Source organism: Ruditapes philippinarum, unplaced genomic scaffold (genome assembly GCF_026571515.1).
Source record: "Ruditapes philippinarum isolate M1 unplaced genomic scaffold, ASM2657151v2 ctg5246_1_1_1_1, whole genome shotgun sequence".
NCBI classification, from domain to species: Eukaryota; Metazoa; Mollusca; class Bivalvia; order Venerida; family Veneridae; genus Ruditapes; species Ruditapes philippinarum.
The window spans coordinates 18,665-40,517 of record NW_026853716.1 but is presented as its reverse complement, the minus strand read 5'-3'; the positions used below and the strand labels follow the sequence as shown (position 1 = coordinate 40,517).

The 21,853-nt window shown below is 31.5% G+C and overlaps 1 long non-coding RNA gene across 1 annotated transcript in view; it reads right to left on the bottom strand.

The window, feature by feature from the left end:
- Positions 1 to 20,147, bottom strand: part of LOC132737637 (uncharacterized) — a 32,016-nt gene extending 11,869 nt beyond the window's left edge. The window contains exons 1-3 of the long non-coding RNA XR_009626758.1: positions 19,876 to 20,147; positions 18,850 to 18,996; positions 17,722 to 17,818 (exon numbers count right to left, since the gene is read on the bottom strand). This is a non-coding gene — a long non-coding RNA (uncharacterized LOC132737637). The remainder of the gene's footprint in view (positions 1 to 17,721; positions 17,819 to 18,849; positions 18,997 to 19,875) is intronic.
- Between the last annotated feature and the right edge of the window lie 1,706 nt (positions 20,148 to 21,853).

The window sequence follows — 21,853 nt, the reverse complement described above, 5'->3', positions numbered from 1 at the left end:
TTGGAATAAGTTGTGCACCAGAAATCTACAACAAGGTACTTTCACAAGTGTTAAGTGGATTGTTAGGCGTTAACAATGTCTTTGACGATATAATTGTACATGGAAAAGATACTGCGGAGCATGATGCTAGACTACATGCATTATTACAGAGATTACAAGATAAGGGATTGACTTTAAATTTAGACAAGTGTCAGTTTAACATGTCTCACATTGATTTCATGGGTATTGTTTTGTCAAAATATGGAGTAGGACTATCTGAAGAAAAAGTGAAAGCTATAATAGAAGCTAGAGAACCAAAAACTGTATCTGAAGTGAAAAGCTTCTTGGGACTAGTATATTTCAGTTCACAGTTTATTCCAAATTTAGCTGAAATAGCAGAACCATTAAGAAAGTTGAGTAGAAAAGAAGTTGCTTTCAAATGGGACACTGAACAGCAAGAAAGCTTTGACAAATTGAAAAAAGTGCTTTCTAATGCAAAGAATTTAGGATATTTCAATCGTTCAGACAAAACACAAGTAATATGTGATGCGGGACCAGCAGGTCTAGGTTGTGTGTTGACACAAATAAACAAAAAAGGGGAATCAAGAGTTATATTATATGCAAGTCGTTCGCTCACACCAATTGAACGGAAATGCTCACAAACTGAAAAAGAAGCTTTATCAATAGTTTGGGCATGTGAGAGGTTACGAATGTATTTAATTGGAATGAATTTTGAATTATTGACAGATCATAAAGCTTTAGAGTTCTTGTTTTAAAGGAAGTCCAAACCATGTGCTAGAATAGAAAGATGGGTATTAAGATTACAAGCATTTACATACACAGTAAAATATATACCAGGTAAAGAAAATATTGCTGACTCGTTGTCACGATTGATTCCGGAAAAAGTGATATCAGAAGATAATAATGATTTTTTGCAAACAGTTTGTTTGTTTGTTTCATTTTACGCCTTTTTCCAACAGTATTTAAGTCATATAGGCGGGTAGTTTCCTAACCATCGTTCCTGGAGAGTTACACCAGTACTAGACTACCTTCCTCCGCGCTAAACTACCAAAGCATCTCCCGGGGATCGAACCCACGCCAGAGAGGTACTTAGATTAGAAGTCATCGACTCTAACCCCTCGACCACGGAGGCGGTACTTTTGCAAACAGAGGCATATGATAGATTTGTTACAGCTGAAGACATACCTATTTCTATGACTGCAAGAAAGATTGAGGAAGAATCAGCAAAAGATCTTGAACTAAATGTAATTCAACAAATACTGAAAACTGGTAGATGGTTTGAAGTCACTAATAAGAACTATTTACCTATCAAACATGAATTATCTGCTCTTGGAAAATTGATATTATGTGGTATGAGAATTGTTGGCCCTAATGCACTTCGAAATGAAATTTTGGCTCTAGGTCATGAAGGGCACCCAGGTATTGTTGTTATGAAACAAAGACTTAGATCTAAATTATGGTGGCCTGGAATGGACAAGGACATAGAAAAGTATTGTACAATGTGCTATGGTTGCCAACTAGTTAGTAAAACTCAAAAACCGGAACCAATGAAGAGAAGAGAGTTACCGTCACAACCATGGGAACACTTAAGTGCAGACTTTTTAGGTCCATTACCATCAGGACATAATCTTTTAGTCGTTGTGGACTACTACTCGAGATGGATTGAAATATTTATTCTTAAGACAATAACATCTGACAAGATTATTAAGTGTTTTAAAAGTTTGTTTGCGGTACATGGACTGCCATTTTCAATACAAACAGATAATGCTCAGAATTTCAACAGTAAAGAGCTAAATGAATATCTAGAAACACATAATATAGAACACAGAAACACAACACCGTTATGGCCTCAAGCAAATGGGGGATGTCGAAATTCAGAATAAATCAATAATGAAACGTATTAGATTATCACATGCAGAGAATTGAGATTGGCAAGACTTACTTGATGATGTATAGATCAACTCCACACAGTACAACTGGTGTCTCGCCAGCCTACATGTTGTTTTGGAGAAACATAAGAACAAAAATTCCAGATATTTCAGATTTTTCATATATGAATTATGATCAGGAAGTAAGGGATCGAGACAGCGAAATGAACAAGAGCTGTCGGTAGGACAGCAACGCTCGACTATTCTTAGTGCTTGATAGTAAAAAAAATGCTTGATAGAGTTACCTCCTCCTGTTTACAGGTTGGGGTCATGATGGTGAACAAGTGTGCAAAGTTTCAAAGCCATATGTCAATGGACTTTGAAAATATTTGAACTATTACAAAAACTTTAACGTAAATTCTAAGTCGAAAAAGGGGCATAATTCTGTCAAAATGCTTGATAGAGTTACCTCCTCCTGTTTACAGGTTGGGGTCATGATGTTGAACAAGTGTGCAAAGTTTCAAAGCCATATGTCAATGGACTTTGAAAATATTTGAACTATTACAAAAACTTTAACATAAGTGGTTACGCCGACGCCGACGCTCGGGTGACTGCAATAGCTCTACTCATTCTTATTGAATAGTCGAGCTAAAAATAAAAGGAAAAGGGAAAATATATGCGGACAGACAAAGACAAGCTAAGGAGAGTGATATCAAAGAAGGAGATAGTGTATTAGTGAAACAAAGGAAACAAAATAAGTTATCTACAGTATTCAATCCAAAGCCAATGTTAGTGACCAAAAGGCAAGGAAATAGTGTCATGATAGAATCCAAGGATGGACTCTAGATATTCAAGAAATGTATCACATGTGAAAAATTTCAATGAAAGTTGTAGTGCTAATATAGATGAAAATGTGTCGCAAAATGATAAGAAATATGTTCAATCAGAAAGTAGAAATGTGCTTGAAAATTCTGTTCAGAGAAATGTTGATTTGAGAAATGAAAAGCTTATTAATGAGAGTGTAGAAAATTTAGTTGAAAATGAGAAAGAGAATGGAGAAGATTCAATTCACAGCAATCCAAATGTGTCTATAGAAAGGGAAGCAATTCCGATAAAAACTAAAAGTGTAACACCTACAAAGATGATGACAAGACCATCAAGAGTAAAAACATTGCCTAAGAGATATGAAGACTTTGTAATGGATAAGAATTAACTGAAAGTTCATATACATAGTCATAAAGTTTAACTTTGTTTTTTAAACAATGAAGTACATTGTATTATTAACTGTATTTGTAAAAGTATTTACATTACAAATTGTTTAGAATTTTGTTTAAAATGTTCATATGTTAAAGAAATTTTGTGTTATTTTTTAAATGAATAAGGTCTTGCATTTCAACTCTGGCAAACTTTTGTAATTAATAGTAACAGATTTATATGTGTTATGATGGAAAAACAATTAAGGGTTTCATATTTAATAAGGGGAGGAATGTAGTGTATTTAGTATACAAGAAAGTTAACTCTTCCGGTCTTGTATGTAAAACTTGAGTACATAAGTTGTCGTTCTTTAATACTCTTTAATTTAGAGATATAGTTGGATAATAAATGGCGTGACCTTAAATGGTGTTTTTATTATTAGTTAGATTATCCAAGAATATCGGCTTAGAGCCGGAGTATATTACAGTACACATTTGATTATGATAAAAATGTTTATATGTGAACTCTTAATTTATGCAATGTATATTTTGAAACATAGCTTTACATTTTAATGACATTATTTTCTGTATGAAAAATTAGTAGGCTACATTAGACTTGCCCATTGAAAACAATATTCTATTCATATAAAAACTAACAACTTGTTCTCTTTTTTTCTGTAAAATACAATTTAATGAAATAGTTGTAAAAAGATTATCAATAAATAGAGTATGTAATCATTTTAAGCTCACTGGTGCTTATGTATATGTAAATATCATAATTATATATAAAATATACTTATGTGAATGCTGTTATTTTCAAGATTATGATTTAAAACCCATTGGATACAAAGTTCTTTAAAAAAAAAATATATTTACAGTGATAAAATGTTGCATATTAGAATACACAGTAATGGCTGTAATTTGGAATCAAGGCCGAGTCACCATTCACAATAAATGATTACTGGTGTTGCAAAGATAATCAAAGCCATTTCTTGGCCTGGCACTCTCCTATTTTGCTAATGATGGGAGAACCTTTCCACCATTGCTGGAAAAATGCCCATCTTGATCTTTGACCACCTTTCCTGAATGCATGTATTCTGTTGCCATATCATCCTACTATGTTAACTTTCTGTTAACTGACTACTGTTTTATTCCAAATCATTTCCATTGTGGTGTACTCTTGTTGAATTAGAATCACAAGACATCAAATTGAGATGGTAGAAATTTTGAAGCTGTCTATCAAAGCATCACCTTGACCTGTAACTTGTACAGTTGGATCATATTGACCTTAAACTTGTAAAGTTGGTTCATCTTTACCTTAACTGTGTATATTTGGATAACCTTGACTTTAAACTTGAACAGTTGGATAACCTTGACCTTAAACTTGTAAAGTTGAATCATATTGACCTTAAACTTGTACAGTTGGATGACCTTGACCGTAACCTTGTAAAGTTGAATCATATTGACCTTAAACTTGTACAGTTGGATAACCTTGACCTTAAACTTGTTATTTGGATCACCTTGATTATGAAAGGTGACCTTGCACTGGCAAATGACCAATTTTCATGAAAATACTAAATGGGGTATATGAGATATGGAGTGGCCAGGGAAATGTTATAGAAATACTGACATTCACACAGACAGATGATGTGATAGACAGACATAGATTCCTATAATCCTCTCCCATCATGATAAATGGGGGATTTATGAGAGATGAAATTTACCCCTATACAATAGGGTATTCGCCAAACACTTGACTTTGTATCAAATGAAGGTCGAAGGTTAAAGCTAGACATGTCACCAGGCATGCCCATGAAGAGAATTTTTGAAGCCAAACTGGTGAAAATTCACCTCTTTGCAAAAACATACATGTTTATCGCAAGAGTTTTAACCAAACAAAGTAAATTTTGAATCCAATGAAAGTATGATGTACACCAGCATGTCCTTAAGAGAAATTTTGAGGCTCATGTTGAGCAAAAAATTTACATAAAAGGAATATCAACAGAAAAATAGCCAGTAAAAGATCAAAAATAAGGCAATGTTAAGTAATATGTAACAAAGTGAAATTGAAGAAAGGAAGAAAAATTTACATCTAATTACCTGAAGATATTAGCAAAAAATGAAAATTAGAATTTTGAAATATATATAAAGATATGTAATGTGGTACATGCCACAAGTGGAAAATTAAGAAGCCAATATGCTAAAAAAATCCAAAAATATGTAATAAATAAAATCAAGCAAGTCCAATATATAGCAGCCCACTGAGAACTTAAAAAGGTTACAATTCAATGTGTGTTGGGGTTATTTACCCTTGCCACCTGAAGGAACCACATGGGCAAGCACAAACATCATTTATATATTTTTATTTTAACATGGATCTTTAATTATAATAAGTTCTTTGAAAGTTATATATATATATCAGCTGAGTGTTTATGTGTGTTCCATAATTCTAAACCCAACAATGTCACAAATATATACCTTAACATTTATTGGGTTAAGAATAAGATGGGATAACATCCCATACTAAGATGGACGTGAATTTCATAGTGTTTAAAATATGTTTAATGACAGTTAAGGTATGCTTGATTTAGAGCCTGACACTGGTGTTTTCCCCCAAAGATATATAGAAAGTTACATGATTTATAAAAAAAATTATATTAACAATTCTGTTATATAAAAATCAGAAAAATTCAATTACTGAAAAATTTACTGCAAAATTGATGTTACAAAACTGTAGAGCTTAAATTTAGCCAAAGAAACTTGTTTTGTTTTTTTGTTTGTGCATTCATAAAATGTTAAAAAATAGAATTTTTTTTATATGCTTTAAAAGATCTTCCCGAAAACATGGCTATAATAAATTCATATGTGTTACCCTTAATGTGATGAGAAAATCTTACTTCAAAGAAGAAAATCTCATACTTGAGTGTACTCAAGATAGCCTGTGCTCTATATGTATCGGGGCTTGAGTACACTTTGAAGTTATACTACTAGAATAAGAAGAATTTAGGGGCTATGATAAGAAAAATATAGAGACTTATTTGACATTAAGGGTAACATGTAGCCTTTTTTTTTACCCCTCCCAATTTTGCTTCTCAAATCACATTCAGAAACTAGAAGTGTGACTTCTTTGGAGTTTCCAATATTTTTGTTATTCAAATTGGCCAAAAACACCCAATAACTTTATTCAAGTAAGTAAAATTCCCAATAAACCCTATGAAGAAGAACATCCAGTGAAACAATATATAATAATGGTCTTTCATCAGCATAAAGTGAAACCCTTGACAGGTTTGTTTAATTTTAAGATGGCCCTTTTAGGGGCCAACTTTTGATACATTAATGTTTTGTTTTGCAACCAGCAGAAAATTGTAATGATGAAGATGAAAACAATAACAACATTCATTTTTACAAATATTTCACATATATAAAAAATCTTAAGTTCTTACAGTATGAGATTGACACACATAAACAGGTAACTAACCCAAACACACAAATACTTGTTTATACGGTATAAGTACTGTTCTAAAATTTGAAATATTATATGATTAAAGAAAAGGCCCAAAATTAATACCAGTGGCCCATATCTCTCACCTGAGTAAATGTGAAGGAAATAACAAATTCCCAAGGTCAAGGCCATTGAGCTTCAGCAAAACAATTTAAATCAGTTTTCTAACAATATAAACCTTTTTCAGCTGCAGTGTGCAGACAATTTGATCCAATGATCCTGAATGAACTTTAAAAGAAACTCGCAGGTAATGAATATGAAAATATCTAGGCTTTGGGCCGAGAAGATGTTTTAACCTTAAGTGACTTGTGCATCAAAATCATGATCAGTGATTTTATGTATGCATCTATTGTAAAGTTATCTACCTGGATAGTTTAGTCAAAAACTTTTCAATTGTCTATTTAAAAAAATTTGGATAAAAATTGACGACATAAGTTTACAGACATCAGCGTATCACAAAAACTCACCTTTGAGAACTTCATGCTCATTCAGGTAAGCTAAAAGCCTAAGAAAATAAAATATAAATATTGAAAGAGGCTATGCCTTTAATCAATGCATGTTCTTAGAGTTCCATGATAAATACTTTTATCTTTAATTCAACCTGATATCAAAACAGAAAATATGCATATTTAGTTGACCAAAATATAGTCTAGCTTGTTTTATCTTTAGAAAAATATGTGTGTCTTATTTTGTTAATAAAGAAAAAACATCTTTTGCATTAACTGAATGTTAAAATCATTTAGAACTAGAAATGTGTCAATAGGACACGGGTGCCCCCACACACCACTGTTTTGTCAATCTTATGAAAAATTTACATCTAATTACCTGAAGATATTAGCAAAAAATGAAAATTAGAATTTTGAAATATATATAAAGATATGTAATGTGGTACATGCCACAAGTGGAAAATTAAGAAGCCAATATGCTAAAAAAATCCAAAAATATGTAATAAATAAAATCAAGCAAGTCCAATATATAGCAGCCCACTGAGAACTTAAAAAGGTTACAATTCAATGTGTGTTGGGGTTATTTACCCTTGCCACCTGAAGGAACCACATGGGCAAGCACAAACATCATTTATATATTTTTATTTTAACATGGATCTTTAATTATAATAAGTTCTTTGAAAGTTATATATATATATCAGCTGAGTGTTTATGTGTGTTCCATAATTCTAAACCCAACAATGTCACAAATATATACCTTAACATTTATTGGGTTAAGAATAAGATGGGATAACATCCCATACTAAGATGGACGTGAATTTCATAGTGTTTAAAATATGTTTAATGACAGTTAAGGTATGCTTGATTTAGAGCCTGACACTGGTGTTTTCCCCCAAAGATATATAGAAAGTTACATGATTTATAAAAAAAATTATATTAACAATTCTGTTATATAAAAATCAGAAAAATTCAATTACTGAAAAATTTACTGCAAAATTGATGTTACAAAACTGTAGAGCTTAAATTTAGCCAAAGAAACTTGTTTTGGTTTTTTGTTTGTGCATTCATAAAATGTTAAAAAATAGAATTTTTTTTTATATGCTTTAAAAGATCTTCCCGAAAACATGGCTATAATAAATTCATATGTGTTACCCTTAATGTGATGAGAAAATCTTACTTCAAAGAAGAAAATCTCATACTTGAGTGTACTCAAGATAGCCTGTGCTCTATATGTATCGGGGCTTGAGTACACTTTGAAGTTATACTACTAGAATAAGAAGAATTTAGGGGCTATGATAAGAAAAATATAGAGACTTATTTGACATTAAGGGTAACATGTAGCCTTTTTTTTTACCCCTCCCAATTTTGCTTCTCAAATCACATTCAGAAACTAGAAGTGTGACTTCTTTGGAGTTTCCAATATTTTTGTTATTCAAATTGGCCAAAAACACCCAATAACTTTATTCAAGTAAGTAAAATTCCCAATAAACCCTATGAAGAAGAACATCCAGTGAAACAATATATAATAATGGTCTTTCATCAGCATAAAGTGAAACCCTTGACAGGTTTGTTTAATTTTAAGATGGCCCTTTTAGGGGCCAACTTTTGATACATTAATGTTTTGTTTTGCAACCAGCAGAAAATTGTAATGATGAAGATGAAAACAATAACAACATTCATTTTTACAAATATTTCACATATATAAAAATCTTAAGTTCTTACAGTATGAGATTGACACACATAAACAGGTAACTAACCCAAACACACAAATACTTGTTTATACGGTATAAGTACTGTTCTGAAATTTGAAATATTATATGATTAAAGAAAAGGCCCAAAATTAATACCAGTGGCCCATATCTCTCACCTGAGTAAATGTGAAGGAAATAACAAATTCCCAAGGTCAAGGCCATTGAGCTTCAGCAAAACAATTTAAATCAGTTTTCTAACAATATAAACCTTTTTCAGCTGCAGTGTGCAGACAATTTGATCCAATGATCCTGAATGAACTTTAAAAGAAACTCGCAGGTAATGAATATGAAAATATCTAGGCTTTGGGCCGAGAAGATGTTTTAACCTTAAGTGACTTGTGCATCAAAATCATGATCAGTGATTTTATGTATGCATCTATTGTAAAGTTATCTACCTGGATAGTTTAGTCAAAAACTTTTCAATTGTCTATTTAAAAAAATTTGGATAAAAATTGACGACATAAGTTTACAGACATCAGCGTATCACAAAAACTCACCTTTGAGAACTTCATGCTCATTCAGGTAAGCTAAAAGCCTAAGAAAATAAAATATAAATATTGAAAGAGGCTATGCCTTTAATCAATGCATGTTCTTAGAGTTCCATGATAAATACTTTTATCTTTAATTCAACCTGATATCAAAACAGAAAATATGCATATTTAGTTGACCAAAATATAGTCTAGCTTGTTTTATCTTTAGAAAAATATGTGTGTCTTATTTTGTTAATAAAGAAAAAACATCTTTTGCATTAACTGAATGTTAAAATCATTTAGAACTAGAAATGTGTCAATAGGACACGGGTGCCCCCACACACCACTGTTTTGTCAATCTTATGAAAAATTTACATCTAATTACCTGAAGATATTAGCAAAAAATGAAAATTAGAATTTTGAAATATATATAAAGATATGTAATGTGGTACATGCCACAAGTGGAAAATTAAGAAGCCAATATGCTAAAAAAATCCAAAAATATGTAATAAATAAAATCAAGCAAGTCCAATATATAGCAGCCCACTGAGAACTTAAAAAGGTTACAATTCAATGTGTGTTGGGGTTATTTACCCTTGCCACCTGAAGGAATCACATGGGCAAGCACAAACATCATTTATATACTTTTATGTAACATGGATCTTTAATTATAATAAGTTCTTTGAAAGTTATATATAGCTGAGTGTTTATGTGTGTTCCATAATTCTAAACCCAACAATGTCACAAATATATACATACATTTATTCGGTTAAGAATAAGATGGGATAACATCCCATACTAAGATGGATGAGAATTTCATAGTGTTTAAAATTTGTTTAATGACAGTTAAGGTATGCTTGATTTAGAGCCTGTCACTGGTGTTTTCCCCCAAAGATATATGGAATATTACATGCTTTATAAAAAATTTTATATTAACAATTCTGTAATAAAAATCAGAAAAATTCAATTACTGAAAAATTTACTGCAAAATTGACGTTACAAAACTGTAGAGCTTAAATTTAGCCAAAGAAACTTGTTTTGGTTTTTTGTTTGTGCATTCATAAAATGTTAAAAAATAGAATTTTTTTTTTATATGCTTTAAAAGATCTTCCCGAAAACATGGCTATAATAAATTCATATGTGTTACCCTTAATGTGATGAGAAAATCTTACTTCAAAGAAGAAAATCTCATACTTGAGTGTACTCAAGATAGCCTGTGCTCTATATGTATCGGGGCTTGAGTACACTTTGAAGTTATACTACTAGAATAAGAAGAATTTAGGGGCTATGATAAGAAAAATATAGAGACTTATTTGACATTAAGGGTAACATGTAGCCTTTTTTTTTACCCCTCCCAATTTTGCTTCTCAAATCACATTCAGAAACTAGAAGTGTGACTTCTTTGGAGTTTCCAATATTTTTGTTATTCAAATTGGCCAAAAACACCCAATAACTTTATTCAAGTAAGTAAAATTCCCAATAAACCCTATGAAGAAGAACATCCAGTGAAACAATATATAATAATGGTCTTTCATCAGCATAAAGTGAAACCCTTGACAGGTTTGTTTAATTTTAAGATGGCCCTTTTAGGGGCCAACTTTTGATACATTAATGTTTTGTTTTGCAACCAGCAGAAAATTGTAATGATGAAGATGAAAACAATAACAACATTCATTTTTACAAATATTTCACATATATAAAATCTTAAGTTCTTACAGTATGAGATTGACACACATAAACAGGTAACTAACCCAAACACACAAATACTTGTTTATACGGTATAAGTACTGTTCTAAAATTTGAAATATTATATGATTAAAGAAAAGGCCCAAAATTAATACCAGTGGCCCATATCTCTCACCTGAGTAAATGTGAAGGAAATAACAAATTCCCAAGGTCAAGGCCATTGAGCTTCAGCAAAACAATTTAAATCAGTTTTCTAACAATATAAACCTTTTTCAGCTGCAGTGTGCAGACAATTTGATCCAATGATCCTGAATGAACTTTAAAAGAAACTCGCAGGTAATGAATATGAAAATATCTAGGCTTTGGGCCGAGAAGATGTTTTAACCTTAAGTGACTTGTGCATCAAAATCATGATCAGTGATTTTATGTATGCATCTATTGTAAAGTTATCTACCTGGATAGTTTAGTCAAAATCTTTTCAATTGTCTATTTAAAAAAATTTGGATAAAAATTGACGACATAAGTTTACAGACATCAGCGTATCACAAAAACTCACCTTTGAGAACTTCATGCTCATTCAGGTAAGCTAAAAGCCTAAGAAAATAAAATATAAATATTGAAAGAGGCTATGCCTTTAATCAATGCATGTTCTTAGAGTTCCATGATAAATACTTTTATCTTTAATTCAACCTGATATCAAAACAGAAAATATGCATATTTAGTTGACCAAAATATAGTCTAGCTTGTTTTATCTTTAGAAAAATATGTGTGTCTTATTTTGTTAATAAAGAAAAAACATCTTTTGCATTAACTGAATGTTAAAATCATTTAGAACTAGAAATGTGTCAATAGGACACGGGTGCCCCCACACACCACTGTTTTGTCAATCTTATGAAAAATTTACATCTAATTACCTGAAGATATTAGCAAAAAATGAAAATTAGAATTTTGAAATATATATAAAGATATGTAATGTGGTACATGCCACAAGTGGAAAATTAAGAAGCCAATATGCTAAAAAAATCCAAAAATATGTAATAAATAAAATCAAGCAAGTCCAATATATAGCAGCCCACTGAGAACTTAAAAAGGTTACAATTCAATGTGTGTTGGGGTTATTTACCCTTGCCACCTGAAGGAACCACATGGGCAAGCACAAACATCATTTATATATTTTTATTTTAACATGGATCTTTAATTATAATAAGTTCTTTGAAAGTTATATATATATATCAGCTGAGTGTTTATGTGTGTTCCATAATTCTAAACCCAACAATGTCACAAATATATACCTTAACATTTATTGGGTTAAGAATAAGATGGGATAACATCCCATACTAAGATGGACGTGAATTTCATAGTGTTTAAAATATGTTTAATGACAGTTAAGGTATGCTTGATTTAGAGCCTGACACTGGTGTTTTCCCCCAAAGATATATAGAAAGTTACATGATTTATAAAAAAAATTATATTAACAATTCTGTTATATAAAAATCAGAAAAATTCAATTACTGAAAAATTTACTGCAAAATTGATGTTACAAAACTGTAGAGCTTAAATTTAGCCAAAGAAACTTGTTTTGGTTTTTTGTTTTTGCATTCATAAAATGTTAAAAAATAGAATTTTTTTTTATATGCTTTAAAAGATCTTCCCGAAAACATGGCTATAATAAATTCATATGTGTTACCCTTAATGTGATGAGAAAATCTTACTTCAAAGAAGAAAATCTCATACTTGAGTGTACTCAAGATAGCCTGTGCTCTATATGTATCGGGGCTTGAGTACACTTTGAAGTTATACTACTAGAATAAGAAGAATTTAGGGGCTATGATAAGAAAAATATAGAGACTTATTTGACATTAAGGGTAACATGTAGCCTTTTTTTTTACCCCTCCCAATTTTGCTTCTCAAATCACATTCAGAAACTAGAAGTGTGACTTCTTTGGAGTTTCCAATATTTTTGTTATTCAAATTGGCCAAAAACACCCAATAACTTTATTCAAGTAAGTAAAATTCCCAATAAACCCTATGAAGAAGAACATCCAGTGAAACAATATATAATAATGGTCTTTCATCAGCATAAAGTGAAACCCTTGACAGGTTTGTTTAATTTTAAGATGGCCCTTTTAGGGGCCAACTTTTGATACATTAATGTTTTGTTTTGCAACCAGCAGAAAATTGTAATGATGAAGATGAAAACAATAACAACATTCATTTTTACAAATATTTCACATACATATATATAAAATCTTAAGTTCTTACAGTATGAGATTGACACACATAAACAGGTAACTAACCCAAACACACAAATACTTGTTTATACGGTATAAGTACTGTTCTGAAATTTGAATTATTATATGATTAAAGAAACGGCCCAAAATTAATACCAGTGGCCCATATCTCTCACCTGAGTAAATGTGTAGGAAATAACAAATTCCCAAGGTCAAGGCCATTGAGCTTCAGCAAAACAATTTAAATCAATTTTCTTACAATATAAACCTTTTTCAGCAGCAGTGTGTAGACAATTTGATCCAATGATCCTGAATGAACTTTAAAAGAAACTCGCAGGTAATGAATATGAAAATATCTAGGCTTTGGGCCGAGAAGATGTTTTAACCTTTAGTGACTTGTGCATCAAAATCATGATCAGTGATTTTATGTATGCATCTATTGTAAAGTTATCTACCTGGATAGTTTAGTCAAAAACTTTTCAATTGTCTATTTAAAAAAATTTGGATAAAAATTGACGACATAAGTTTACAGACATCAGCGTATCACAAAAACTCACCTTTGAGAACTTCATGCTCATTCAGGTAAGCTAAAAGCCTAAGAAAATAAAATACAAATATTGAAAGAGGCTATGCCTTTAATCAATGCATGTTCTTAGAGTTCCATGATAAATACTTTTATCTTTAATTCAACCTGATATCAAAACAGAAAATATGCATATTTAGTTGACCAAAATATAGTCTAGCTTGTTTTATCTTTAGAAAAATATGTGTGTCTAATTTTGTTAATAAAGAAAAAACATCTTTTGCATTAACTGAATGTTAAAATCATTTAGAACTAGAAATGTGTCCATAGGACACGGGTGCCCCCACACACCACTGTTTTGTCAATCTTATGACTCTAGGTCAAATACTTTAAATATTTAAAAAACAATCTACCTCATTGTTATCAATATATGTCTAAATTTTTAATAATAAAAAAGATCTTTTGCATTAAACATAATGTTAAAATCAAATAAAAATGTTAAAATATAAGACTTGCGATTCTGCAACTAAAAACATCATTAAAAACTCATAAATATTTTCATTACATCTTTGCAAAGTCTAGAAAATGGAAATGTCATCTGATCTTATACAGTGTTACACTTTGTATTGGTAAAGCCATTTACAACAATAAAAAGACTTCCACATATAACTAGTGCAGCATTAACTGCAGCTCACTGGGAAATATTCCACAGTTATGTAATTTGCCAAAGTCATGGCAGGTATGGCATCCTTAGTACCAGAAGAACTTATAACCAGTCCGTAATTTAACTTATTGAAAAAGCCAACCAGACTGATAAACATCTTTATATTAAATTGGGAAGGGCTGGTGTAATGTAAAATGTAATTTTTCAAAATACAAGGATTGTATAAAAAACAAACAGCATCTTCAACAAACAGAAAGAAGAAAACACCCAAAATCTTTGGAGTTCATGAAGCCAGTTAACTTAATTAGCTTCAAAATCACAATATTGTAATTTTCCTCTTTTTAATGATGACCATGATACATGTATTTCTTCTTTAGTGATGAAAGTGTATATAAAGGGGTAGAATGATGTTGAGAAATACATAGCTGTAAATGTAATAAACGAAGGGGCAAACAATGATTAATGCTATAGTCAAGGAAGTGTATAAGATATACTGTGGATTTATAACTATCAAGCAGTGTCTACTGAGGCATGTAATGATGAAATATGATAAAGAACTGTTACTATATGAATATAAATAAGGATCAGAGTGTTATACACCCCAGACTAGCCTGGATTCCAGTCTGTCAATTTTATTAAGTAATTGATACTATCAGAACCTGAAATAGTGTGTATGTTATGAATATAAAGCAAAAAATATCAACCAAATACCATTTACATTAGTTGGCAAGGTGTTTTTTATTTTTGAGTGACAGAGGGCTGGTCTAGTAAAACATTTATGGAGAAATGTAAAAGAATTAGCAAAAACGCTTGGACTAGAGATTTTCTGCCCCATGTTTTTACACAGCAAGAACTTCCTTCTGAATATAATGAGATGACAAATGCAGCCATGTTGTCCTTATTGTAGAATTGGTCAGCTAAGGGGATAATACCTGCATGGCAGTCATAGTTCAAGGTGTTAATAGTCATATTCATGTTTCAGTGTATATGTAGGTAAAGAGAATGTCTAGGCAGTAAAGGTCAAGGCAAAGAGATCAATTATTGTGTTAACAGGAAGTCCACAATGACTGACTGAGGAAGAGGACAAACAGAGGTTATGAGGCAGTTTTAAAAACTGAACAAGATGTGTCTGATGAGACAGCATACTCAACTTATTAAATAGGACACAGTAAAGGAAGACAGAACTATGAAATAAATAATCAATTAGGATTTAAGATCTTTCCATATCAGTATCAAGAAAGCCATGTTCTATATATTTTGAACCACATAATATATACATCATGTGATCATGTCAATAAAAGTTAAATAGACATTTTTATGCTTTAATGGAAAGGACAACAATTTGGTATCTGAAATTCAGTAACAAAACTGATAAAAGCAACAAGAATATAAAGTTCTTCAAGTAAAATTATAAGTTCAAAGAGGAAATAACTCTTGAATAAAGATGCTACAGTTACAAACCTTGTCATACATGATGTGAATGATGACAAAGAACAATTATCTTATGTCTAAAGTAGAAATCATTTATAACAACAAAGATAATAGTTTAAAAAAATGAAATTTTCAAATATAGTTCAAAAATGGAGATAACTCTGGAAATACATGAGCTAGAGTTTTAAATCTAATCAAATATGAATAAGATGTGCAAAATAGGAGCGGACATTTACAAGAAAAGTATGTATATAAATTTATTATGGCATCTTCTTACATAGTCCATTGAAATTCATTAGCTATGTTAAAAAAAAATTGACTGGACCTGGCAGTCATGTTAGAATTTTTTTTTTCACTCTTTTAACCTGCTGAATTTGTTAAAAGGACTTGTCCACCTTCCATTTTTGGAACTGTTCATTTTCAATTTTCGGGGATACCAAGATAAAGTTAGCCAACAATATATGGCCTGACCAAAGCTTATCTACTCCAGCAGGGTAAGGGTTAAAGTGAATTGGTCTTTATAGATCTAGCGAAATGGTGTGAGATACATGATCTGATATTACATATCACTATTTTTTATATACTTGTAAATTTATGAAATATTCATAAATATTGATTAAATCAAATGCATAGTTTTACTATGCAATACTTTCATTGTAAATATTTATTTTTCACTGCAGTGCAACATATTTTCTATACTTTCACTGCAATCTTTGCCCTAGACTTCTTTCTTCAAAATTCAGCCAGTGTAACACAAAATAAAGTGCGCTATCAACATTTTGTTTCATAAGAATACCCAAATGATACATTACTATAATTGCTTTTATAAATATTTGAAAGACTTATGGAAAATGTGCACATTGTAGCATAATCCACTTTGAAGTGGATTTGAAGTTTTTAGATCACCAGTATTACTGTACATTTCTTTAAGCTGTATTTTCTTTAGAATTGAATGACTTTTTCGTTGACAGGACTAGGATATGGTTATTGAAAGATTGCTATAAAACAGTATTTTCATTGATTGCTACATATGATTTTGTATGGAATGTTTCATAAAATTATAATGAATTATTGAATAAATAAATGTAATGATCTGCAGCTATAAAACATTTAAATACTTGTGTGTTGTGCATTTGTAGCATGATAATCATGTTGTTTTAAAGTTTTTTTGACATGGTGGGATGTGAAATAATTTTTTCAAAATACATGTTTGTTCCATTTGATGTAGGCCTAGACCAATAACCTTTGTGCAAAATTTTATATCATTAGCTCACTCCATTTTTCCAGAATAAGTATTCAAATTGTTAAAAATGACCCCAAACTGAAAAGAGTTGCAATGCTTTTCACCCAAAAGCACAAAAATACGACTTTCAGTTTAGGCCCGGACTTTGACTTCCCCGCCTATAGACTACATGTGTATATTTAAAAGAAAATCAAATAAAAAATAATAAAAAATATATAGAATTCTATACCTATCAATGAAGTTTTCAGTGTCAGTTATAGTTAGGCTCCACCATTTACAATGTAACTCAATGATAATAGGCAGGGCATTCTGATATGGACCAAATCTCAACTTTTCGGATTAATAATAATTGTCGAGTGTTCCAAGTGAAAATGGAAGCTTGCATGAAATACCGAATGACACATTTAAGACTTCCCCGTTCATAGGCCTTGCCTAATTTCATATTATTTCTCAACTTTTCTCTGCATATTTCTGTTTCGAGTGCCTAAGCTCATTATGTAATAAATTCAAATTTATGTTTTTAGGCTTTTAGATGTCAGTGGAGTCCCTTAAAACAATAACAGTGTGTATTGTGTGTATCTATAACTGTGATAAAAAATTATATCTTTGGTATAAACTCACCACCATGACTGCCTGGCAAAGATTAAAGAAGAAACGCAAGCCAAAATTTTCCAGTCTAGTGGGGCAACTTATTTCAAAACGTGCTTACTTACCGTTGGTTTCTGCAAAGGCGGTGCCAAATATGTATGGTATGTTAATTACTTCCCTTGTTCCTTTCCTCCACCAGCTCAGGTCTACTCCTTATATATTCTAAAGCAAATAACTTAAGGGGTTAATATCTTTATTAAGATGTCAAAAAAATTTGTTGTCAGAATATTTTGTTTTTAACTAAACAGGAATATGTCAAATACGATAACGTTTACATGCCAGATGAAATTTCCGGCATGGGTAAAACTCACGGAAACGCCAGTCTGCTATGCAAGATTAAAAAATCCTGAAATATCTCAATCAAATATCTATTCTACTGTAATGAACCCTTAATGTGCTGCATCAGAAGTGATAAACCTTTGCTACCAGTGAACAGCCAGCCCTGCAACCACATCGCTGCAGTCTGACCAGGCTCTTTAATTTCAGGGCCAAAACACCATTTTTGGGGAAGGGGCCTCAGCCTTTTTCTTGGGGAAAATATGCGTGATTTTGGCATACTTTGGGAAAAAGGGTCTCAAATTTAACAAAACTTTTAACAAGCTCTTCAAAATAGAAAAGCAAAAGCACTGGGAAATACAAATAAGGCAGTAAAAATCCTTAATTCAACACCATCATTTAATTTTGTTCTAAATTCTATGGGAATTTTCAAAAGACTGGGGAATTTTGAGGTTCAAACTGGGGAAAAAAAGAGGCTAGTTTGGTTGGGGAAGTAACCTATATTCGGCCTCTACAAAGAAGGGTTTTTAAGCCCTGAATTTATACTGCCGGTAGCCAAAATAGTCAGTTTTAAAAATCCTTAAACTTTGAATAGACTTTTCCAAATTCCAAGGTGGGCAAATCCATTATACAAATTCAGTAGAATGGGACTGTTTATCTTAGGATTGCTAGCCAGCTACATCTACATGATACTGCTTATCAATTTTGATTATGACTAGCCATGCGTGTTCAATCCCCATTAGCAGCAAGCCGTTGGTCCCTTGCACAAGAAACTTTACACTACTTGCTCAGTACTAATTGGTTCAAGGAATGGATTCTAGTGTTCTAGTTAAAAGCTTCCTTCACATTCTTTCACAATCAAACCAAGATAAATTCTATATAAACTAAAATTTAGTATAGAAACTAACTTCACTTACATCAACAGGTATGAGATCTTGTTTATGTTGCGACTGTTTAGTCTTGATACTAAACATGCCAAGCTGTCTTAAACCAGACTCCAGTCCCTGGTAAAAGTCTTCATATTGGCGCTCTTTCACCGATTATTTGCATCATCAGCCAACCACCTAAAATGTCACAAAGATGTATTTTCAATAAAAAGGTACAGTTATAATGTAAATATGCTATAACAATATTCAAATGAAACAGTAAGTGCATTCTATAAAGAAAATGTTTTAAAATATTACCATCACAGTTTGAGCAAGGGCCAGTTTATGGAATGTAGTGATAAATGCATGCTACTGTCAATCATAGGGTTCTCAGGTACTATCTATCCTCTATCATCAATTCCATGCTATAACCCCAAAAATTATAAATAAAAGTCAATATCATATCCACATTTAGTATTCATAAAAACAATAATATGACGCTATTTAGGAAACATCAATTTTGAGTGCATTGTTGTAGAATAATGCACAGCTTGAGGTAAAATGTGCAGGAATATAATCACCAAGGCCAATATGCCTAATTGATTAATTACAAAGCATTAATTTTGAACAATTAACTGTGCATTATTTAAGAAATAAAATATCCCAAACAGTGATTCTATCGTAAAAATAAAATCACTGTTTGGAGATCAGCTGCCAGGAATTATATAACAAGGACATAGCCCGAGTGATATAATGATGAGCATCTGAACGAAAAACAATGATTTTATCAAGGAATAAAATCACAAATTTGGATATACGATTTCAATGAATTTCACAATTTTTGTTCCCTTTCACCCACAGATGCTTTATGCTAAATTTGGTTGGAATTGGTTCAGTGGTTTGAGAAAAGAAGCTCAAAATGTTAAAATGTTAACACACAACTCACAATGACACACAAAAACGGAGAGCAATAGTGTAAAATAAACAAAGGGCAATAACTCTAAAATTAAAGATGGTTAAGGTTCTTATTCACTGCACTTCTACTCAGTAAAATCTATATACCTACAAAGTTAATACCTTTTATAGTTATATCCTGGACAAAGTTCAAAGTGTAACAAGGCTGTCACAGCAGACAGCAAGCTCAACCAATTAAATACTTGATGCAGTAAGGAAGACAAACCTATTAAAGAAAAATCAATTATGATATAAATATACATGTATTTCTTCTTATGACAAGAAGTTATAGTTGTTAACATAAATTCCAAGTTCAAGGGGGAATAATTCTGAAAATAGTTATGCTTGAGTTATGAACATTATCATACAACATGTGTGTTATGATAAGAAATATATATTTGAAGTTTGAAGTAGATACCTTAAAAAGTAATTCCAAGTTCCAAGTTCTAGGGGGAATAATTCTGGAAATAGTTATGAACATTATCACACAACATGTGTGTTATGATAAGAAATATATATTTGATGTTTAAGTAGATACCATAACAAGAGCTGTCCGTAAGACAGCGCGCTCGACTTTTTTATTGCTTGCCAATAAAAAAAGTTTTTGCAGTAAAAGGCAATACAAGAATCTCTGTATTTTTAAAGTGAACTAGTTGTTTGATACCCTTGAATATTACAGCAATGTTTATATGACATAATTTATGGTAAAGTGAACAAGTGGATAGGAATGAATTTTTTTAGATTTTTTAAGTTTTTTAGTGCTTGCCTATAATACAAAACATTGACAGTTAAGGGCCATAATTCAAATAAAATCTTTGACAGAATTACCTTCTCCTGGACATGTTTGGGAATCATGATTGTAAACAAGTATTCCAACTTTCAAATTAATATCTCGAACAGTTCAGTCAAAAAGTGGACTGGTACTAAAAACTTAACCAAGATTCTAAGTCGATAAAAGGCCTTAATTTTTAAAACAAATCCTTGACAGAGTTACCTTCTCTTGCGTACAGATGGGGGTAATGATGTGAAATAGCATTAAAAGTTTCAAAGCAATATCTCAAAGGGTTAAGGCAATAAGTGGATTTTAACCCATATTCAATGTATTTTCTAAGTCAAAAAGGGGCATAATTCTGTCAAAAACCTTGACAGAGTTATGTCCTCTTGTCTGTTGATGAAGGTCGTGATGGTAAACAAGTATGGTCAGTTTCAAAGCAATACCTCCAATGGTTTTGAAATAAAGTGAGGTGTACAAAAAACTTAACCAAGCTCAATACACTTTCTAAGTCAAAAAAGGGCCATAATTCTGTCAAAAACCTTGACAGAGTTATGTACTCTTGTCTGTAGATGGAGGTTATGATGGTGAACAAGTATGGTAAGTTTCAAAGCCATACTTGTAATACTTCTGAAATAAAGTGGGGTGGTACGAAAAACTTAACCAAGGTGTGACGCCAACGCCGACGCCGACGCCGACGCCGGGGCGAGTAGGATAGCTCCCCTTTTCATAGAAAAGTCGAGCTAAAAAGTAAAGAAGTTACAATTTTTCTTAAAGAAAATTTCAAGTTCAAAGGGAGATAAATCTGAAAATATTGCTTCAAGAGTTATGAACCTTGTCACATAAGATGTGGTTGATGATAAGGAATGTGTTTTTGAAGTTTGAGGTAGATACCTTTAAAAATAAAGAAGTTGGAGTAAAAAATAACATTTTTCGAGTAAAATACTGGTGCTAGAGTTATGAACCTTGTCACATAAGATTGGTAAATGGATAGGTGGTGGCGCTGAAAAAGTGGTCACTTTTTTTTACAACATTTCTCAAACAAAAACAAATGTTGGGGGCCTAAATGAGACATTATTTTACCATTTGAGACAACAAATAGGGGGTGAAAAAGTATATCGAGTAATTGGTTAAGAAATAATGAAGCAACAGTAAAAATAATATTTTTTCAAGAAAACTCTAAGTTCAAGGGGAGATTATTCGTGCTAGAATTATGAACCTTGTCACATAAGATGTGGTTGATGATAAGTAACATATATTTTTAGTAAACTATAAAGTTGATCCTTTAAGAAGTAAAGAAGTATCTATCTATCTTCCATTAATGTCAAA